Genomic DNA, 7587 nt, shown 5'->3' with positions numbered 1-7587 from the left:
CTACGCCGAACAGTGTTTCAACGATTGTTCATTTACATTGCCTGCCATCCATGTCCTAGTGCCGTTTTGTGTGCATAGGACCAGTAACCCAGCAGATGTGCTGAATGGCCTTTTGCTGAAGTCACTGCTGCAGATTGCTCTTCTAAATCATGAGAGAACCCTGTCTGCACCAGCCTTTTGCTAATGTCACTGCTGCAGACTCCTCTCTTGAGAGGGCCCTTCTGCTGAATAGCCAAAGGCAGTGTCCATGTCACACAGTCAGTGATGTGGACAAAGAAGGAGCCTGCCTCCTGTACTCAGAAGAAGAAAGAAGACTCGAAACCAATATGTAATGTTACAACGCATTCAGGTGAGTAAAAGGACATTTGGGTATTTTTCTCTAAGCCAGCAATTAGAGCTGCTTTCATTCATATTTTTATTCTTTACCACCCTTTTAGAACAGTCGGGAATTCTCTGCATTATACTTGTTATTCCTAAAAATAAGTACATTAATAAAATTGAAATATGGCACGTTTAGATGCATCAAATGATGCTATGAAAATTTAGAGCTGCAACATATCAACCATCAGAGATATAAAAGTGATTCTGTGACTGCTTGTAATAATAAAATGCATATTTTTCTAATGTCTAGGGGTGCTAAGATGTGATGATATGAATTTGTACAATAAGATTACAAAATTATCTGAAATATCTCTGTTAATGAAAGCGGAGTGGTAGCAAAGAATAATGTTTTCACATTAAACCAGCTGACAGAGAGGAATGAGGGAGGGTGAGTTTGGGTTTGTTTTCTGGCTGAGTTTTTTTTCTGTATACTGAGAGAAAGTTAATTACTGATTTACAACTAGAAAAAGACAGCATAATAAACCTCAGATATAAACTATAGGGCAATACAGACACTCCTCACCTAATGACCGGTTACCGTTCACATGACTAGGTCATTAAGCAATTTGGTCGCTAAGCAAGAAATAGAGGAAATCAGCTCTAATATACAGTACATTACTTAGGTTTTCATACTGTAAATACTAATGTACAGCATAGCAGTGAGTACTGACCACCTAACCAACTGCTGGAACGAGACTGAGAAAGGGTGATGTGAAATCAGCTAGTTCTCATACAGTGTACAATACCGACTGGCCAGAGAGCTGTTGTAAATCTGAGCGGTCATTAAACAGGTAGGTCGTTAAGTGAGAAGTAGCTGTAATCTTTTTTTTTTTAATTAGTCATACACACTCATTTCATTTTTTAGAAATAAAATGTGAGAGGTGTTAAAGATGGCCCACTCATTTGTAGCTGGGTTGTACTTTGCCTCACTGTACTAAATAAACTGGTAATAATGCACAAATTATTATTCTATCTATCAATATAAAGATTTCATTCAGCCAATCCATTTAAAATATGTACATGTTTTAATTCAATAATAACTTAAAGAAAAGGAAAATAGTATTTATTCCTCTTTGACAAGTATGTATGTGTAGGGTATGTTCATATATTTTGTTCAGAATTTTAATTTGTTCAAATTTCCGTAAATTTGGACAATTCATATGCATCTGAAATTCAGAAAGACATGTTTGATAACAAAATTCGGATGCATACAAATTTTATTCGGAACGAAACACAACAAGCGCTAGAGCTGTCATTTACAGCTCTCTGGCTTCTTACTTCATTGACATTCTGGACTTGTATCCTGAATGAAAATAAAGTAACACAAAATTGTTACAGTATGTAACAATTTTTGTAACACCTCCCGTCCTGGTTATCATGGACAGGACAATGACAGCTAATCTTAAATCAACCATACAAAAAAGTTTAAAAATATATAAGCCCACAATAAAAAGAAAGATGGCAGCAAAGGAGTTTATTTCATAAAATTATGATTAAAGTACAGTTTCCTAACTGATTCTAGTCTTTTCTTGCAACAGCTTTCAACACACTGGAATTGTGGCAGCCCCTTCCTTTTATAGTGAGGGAACTAGCGCATAGCAAAGTCCCCATTGTGGGCCTTTCTACTTTAGCTGACCAAAGTTCGAAGGCCCTTGCTGTGCAATATGATTAGAATGTATATTGGTGGGTGAATTTTAGCATTAGTTTGCTGGATCTACACACTGCAAACTGCACTTCAAATTCATATCAGACCCAAACCCAAATATCATCCTGATAGTGAAAGAACCATGTAACAAATTCACAAATGGAGTCAACCTGTATACTAGAGAGCATGTTTTAAATGTGTCCTCATTCCAGACAGCAAAACTGAATGTTCACTGTACTTTTCAATGAGCACTAAATTCAGTTCTCTGTCTACACCCACTCCACTTGCACATTTACTGAAGGGACATAGCCTTCCTGCCAAATGTCTACAATTTTCAGTAGATATGTGACCCCCAGTCTACTAGGGACAAGAGGGATACAGTGAGTACTGATAGACCGGAACACAGTAGCGCAAAACCATATTCTTTCCTGCAGCCCTCCACGCTTTAAATTGGACCTTTACCCTTTTCACTAAAAAGCACATCACGATGCAGCTCTGCATGTTGATATAAAATCATATTACATTCATAAGTTAAACAAACATGTTTTTAATTTACTTAAAAATAGAGTTTATCCACTTCCTGGTCCATTTTGGCACATATGATGTAATGTGCCCAAGCGTGACATCAGCAGAGCATTGCTGGGAAATCTCATCTGTAATCTCATGAGATCTCAGGGAAAGGGATTTTTCTCCCCTGAGATGATGTGTATGGTTACATGTCCTAGTCACATGTGCCAGAGTTCCAGGAAGTAAAGAGAGATCAGGCAACCTTCCGTTAGTTAAAATGGCCACTGTCCGAAGCCTGGAAAAGACAAGAGAAATAAGGTATGCATGGAATAAAAAGCCTGCAAGTATCTGTTTGTAGATTGTCATTACTAAATATTGCCAAAGGTATGTTTGTTGTTATTTTAAACATATGGGTACGTTCCTCTTTAATGGTAGTGAGGCTGTAGTATTTATAGGGGCTTATAGAGTCCCTTTCCCCAGGGCTTTTGTTAAATCAGGTGCCTGAACTCCACAAGACTCTCCCACCCTTCCAGACCCATATATTATTGCCTTGCTCTTCTTGCTGTGAGAAGGGGTCTCGGACCTACTATTTCAGATAGAATGGACTTACTGAAAGATAAAGAAATTAATAAACAACCGGCAGAAAAAAACTATACAAGAATGATCACCAAGTATGGTGCAAGATGGGAAAACCTAAGGGCAATCATGAACAAACACTGGCATATCTTCGAACTCTGTCCGTTACTATCTGAAATAGTAGGTCCGAGACCCCTTCTCACAGCCAGAAGAGCTCCAAACCTCAAGGATACCCTGGTAAGCTCAGAATTTAGACCAAAACAGTCCAACTGGGAATCAACAAAACCCAAAGGGATGCTCCCCTGTGGAAAGTGCAAAATATGTCATTTAGTGGATAAGACCAATACCTTCTCAAACACAGACAACACAAAAATCTATAACATTACTTCGTTTATGAACTGTGATACGAGTAAGGTCATTTACCAACTGGAATGTCCATGCCACAAATATTATATAGGAAAGACCAAAAGATCACTTCGGATTAGAATTGGTGAACACATAAATGATATAAAGAAAAGGGACAAGGACAGCCCGATAGCAACCCACTTCCTAAATCTACACGGAGGGTCACCAGAGGGTCTGAGAGTAAAGGCGATCTATGCATTAAATCTGTCACCACGAAGAGGGGACTTTGACACTATCCTCCTCCAGAAGGAAAAAATGTGGACATATAGGTTAAACACTCTGACACCGAACGGACTAAATAATGAATTCAATCTAAACGTCTTCCTGTGAAAAGTACTTACGAACCAACCCCCATAGAAAGACCCCACTCTAAAGAACAACAACAAAAGAGGACTTAACCTGTATAAGACCCCCTTGTTTAAACCAAGGAATACCTCCCGGAACAAAAGTATCTAGAAAGTATCACAGACACTATTCGTATCAAACTTTTATATACACATATACACCAGGTAAAAAAGAACTGACAAATACCGCAACAATCATCACACAGCCGAAAAATCAAGTAGAGGCTAATTAAAAGATGATATACAGGTGGGGATACAAGATATACACCTCACCGCAATAGGTAGTGGTATGTCCTGACGAAGCCCTGGGGGAGTGGCGAAACGTGTAGACGCCACACGTGTATTGCCTGGACTAAACCCCAAACAGAGAAGATATACCTTATAGGAGATCCCGACTTACGGCTTATATTGCCTTTGAATCATCAAAGAATCATCAAGGATAACATCACATGGATATCACAAAACACCGGTGAATGCGAAATACCCATACCAAGGATTAATATGCAGGATCAGGTCCCCCGTGCAAAAAACGAATAAAACCTTTTTTCATCTCCCTCCAAGTGAAGAGGTAAGCTATATATGAAAGAGACGGCGATCTGGATATGTGAGTAAAAGACTCTTCCTAAAAATGCAATAAATCTGTGTCTACATCAGACATAATATATAGAAAAGGACACATTGTGCAGAGAACAAAGAAAGAACTTTATTACAAAACACATGCCGTAAAGGAACACCAAAAGGAATACCACAACCTATAAACACAAAAGGTGAGCAATCAAGCCACCGATATCACACAAAGAAATAGCTTACCTCTAACCACTCGTAGTAATCTAACGACAAAATAGAATCCAATCACAGAAGATAATCACTACAAAAGCATTAAAGGGAAGAAACTATCTATAAATTGTATTTCCAAATTTATGGATACAAGATAGCAAAGATATTGTATTACCAATGGGGAGACCGCATATTTAATCCACGGGTGAAATTAACCATACATGGGAAGGATATATGAGGAACCACACATACCCTGGAAAACGAAGGGAAAACTGCCATAAGTCCCGATAAAAAAATATACAATCAACAAGGGTTCAAAATAGTCCGAATAAAGGCCACGTTTGTTATATTTGAAATTGAATAAATAAATATTTTTTCATTAAACTAAATCTATAGTACGTCCCGATCTTTGAAGTAACACTTGGACCGCCTCGAACTAGCAGACGGCCCGAACTTTTTTGTTTATTTGAAATACTCCAAACAAACTGTAAGTGATAAATTAACCTAGGAACCTACCAGTGCAAGGTCACCATATTGCACTTAATTTCATACTCCTAGATCAAGCAGATAAGAATGAACTATATAATGTGTAGTCTCTCTGACAAGCTGTTGAAAGTATACGTAATGGCAGTATACAGACCTGTATTCTGAGGAGTTTGGCAGACTTCAGTAAGTAGGAGACACATAAAAGGCATTGACTTTTTAAAAATCTTTGAAGTAGCAAAATGATGTACTGTGCAAGTCGTGCAGAAGGTTTGTAATTTAACTGATATCTTTTATTGGCTACTTCAAGTTTTTGAAGATGTCATAACTGATTCTAATAAAGAAACCTATCTTCTTTTGAAATTTTGCATGCTTAATAACTGTGCGTTACTAGATGGGATTTAAAGGTGCCAATACATATATTACTACAAAAGATCAATTGCGACATTCATTTATTTATAAATAAATCCAGATCAGCTTAAAAGCAGTAAAGCCCAAATACTTTGGGCTGTACATTATTCTAATTGGATATATTATTAAAAACAAAATTTCACCTGCTTGCTTTTATCCCCTAACACTATAGTGTAAGTATTATCATTAAACATGTACCAGAGGTTTCCCTTTGTACAAAATATTAAATAAAACGGTGGGCACAACAGAGGAAAGCTGCAGGGCCACAAAGAAGGTCTATCTTGCCCAGTAATCTTTAGAAAATATGAAAAATGATGTATCACATTAAGATCCATCTACACATTCCTCAATTCCCTGTCATCAAAGAAATTCAAACAGCTTTCCCTCAAAAAGGGCTGAGGATGCCTGTAGATTGTTAGAAATGCAACAGCATATACTGTAATTATGTCTTTTGAGCACTAGATGGCGATGTAGTGCACGTCAAGTCTATGCTAGTTTTTTATATGCATGCTTATATCTATGATATACAGGAAGTTATCTGTATGCTGTTAATGCTGTATTCTGATATAATGTCCTTCTAAGGAAGTAAAACTTAATTTAGCGTTTCTCAAGATCTCAGTGCTTCTTCTAAACACATAACCAACATAGATCAGGAAATCCATTTAAACATATAGTTTCAAAACAGGCACAAAAGGAAGGGACAGAGTAAGAAAAAAACTCAGTTCAATAAATGTAGTTAGTCAAATTAAGCCTTCTTCACCAAATCTCCCAAGATCCTAAATCATAAATATACAGTATATATGTATGTAAGTCAGCGATACAATGAAATACATTTTTCCCCATCGATGTCCAGCATAGATCTTGCATTTCTCTCACACCTATAGATATCATCCAGCACTCTGCATATGCTTAGCTCAAGGGGGCAAATGTGGGGGTTATGTGCAACCTACCTAGCCCAATCCATGGGATGTACTCAAGTTGTTTCTTTCCCTGGTAAATAAGTAAAAAAAAAATAAAAATAATGCAACCACTGAACACAATCCAATGAACACAAATGAAATGTCATTTTGTCAACACCTGCCATGCTTCAGTTCTTCTCCTTAACCAAATTCATAACTAAGGTTACATTTATTTCATTATTATTTGTAAGTAATTCCAAGATCACACAGGCACTGGTCCTTACTGTCTAGGTACACTCTTTCAAGCCCAAAGGTTGGTGGAACTTAGCAGGTGCTAAAGCTATTAACATGGCAAATAAAAAAATGTAGGTGTTAATCATGCCTGACATTTTTTTTTCTCAAATAATCAAATAATATTATTATCACCACACAGTATAACAGGAAATAGTAAAAAATCAAATTATATCTAATTATGGCAAAATGTGTTACAGTTCCTTTATTCATCTATCCCTTTTACATTAAACTTTCAGTCATGAAGATACCATTGTTGTGATTTTTTTTTAAAAACAGATTGACGTCATTTAAGTGCTACCTACTCATTTGTAATGGAAATTATTTGGTTGACTATAATTATCCTGTTAACACTATCACCTATTACATTTCTAAATTGCTAAGGGTGCTAATAAAAACAGCTTAGATCAGGGAAAATTTGATGTATCATTACCATAGAGCTATACATTCATCAGTGTCAAATATCATTCTGAATCAAATGTAACGTTAGCATTTAAATTATTAGAATGTCAATCAAAATCTTCTGGGACCTCCATACCATGTAATATAATAGATATAATAAAGTATGTTGAAGTCTGTACAGACTAAACAAGGGATTGATGGGAACAGAGCACTGCTGAACATAGTCAGTAGTCATAAATGTGACATTTCAGTTCTGGGCAGATGGTAGTAGATCAAAAACCCACTGTCTCCTTGTATCTTGAGACTGCTAGAAAGATTGCATCTGAATTCTCAAATTCTCAGCTGTCCTCAAGGCTCAGCCTCTAGGGGTGCATCATCATAGCAGTAACATTATTATGTGGATGTTGTTCAGAACAGGAGCAGCCCCCCCTGCCAACAGAGGAAAGGAAGGACCTGGGACATCACT

The sequence above is a fragment of the Nanorana parkeri genome, unplaced genomic scaffold, assembly GCF_000935625.1.
Source record: "Nanorana parkeri isolate BGI_ZX_2015 unplaced genomic scaffold, ASM93562v1 scaffold154, whole genome shotgun sequence".
Taxonomy (NCBI): Eukaryota; Metazoa; Chordata; class Amphibia; order Anura; family Dicroglossidae; genus Nanorana; species Nanorana parkeri.
Note: the sequence above shows the minus strand (reverse complement) of the source record.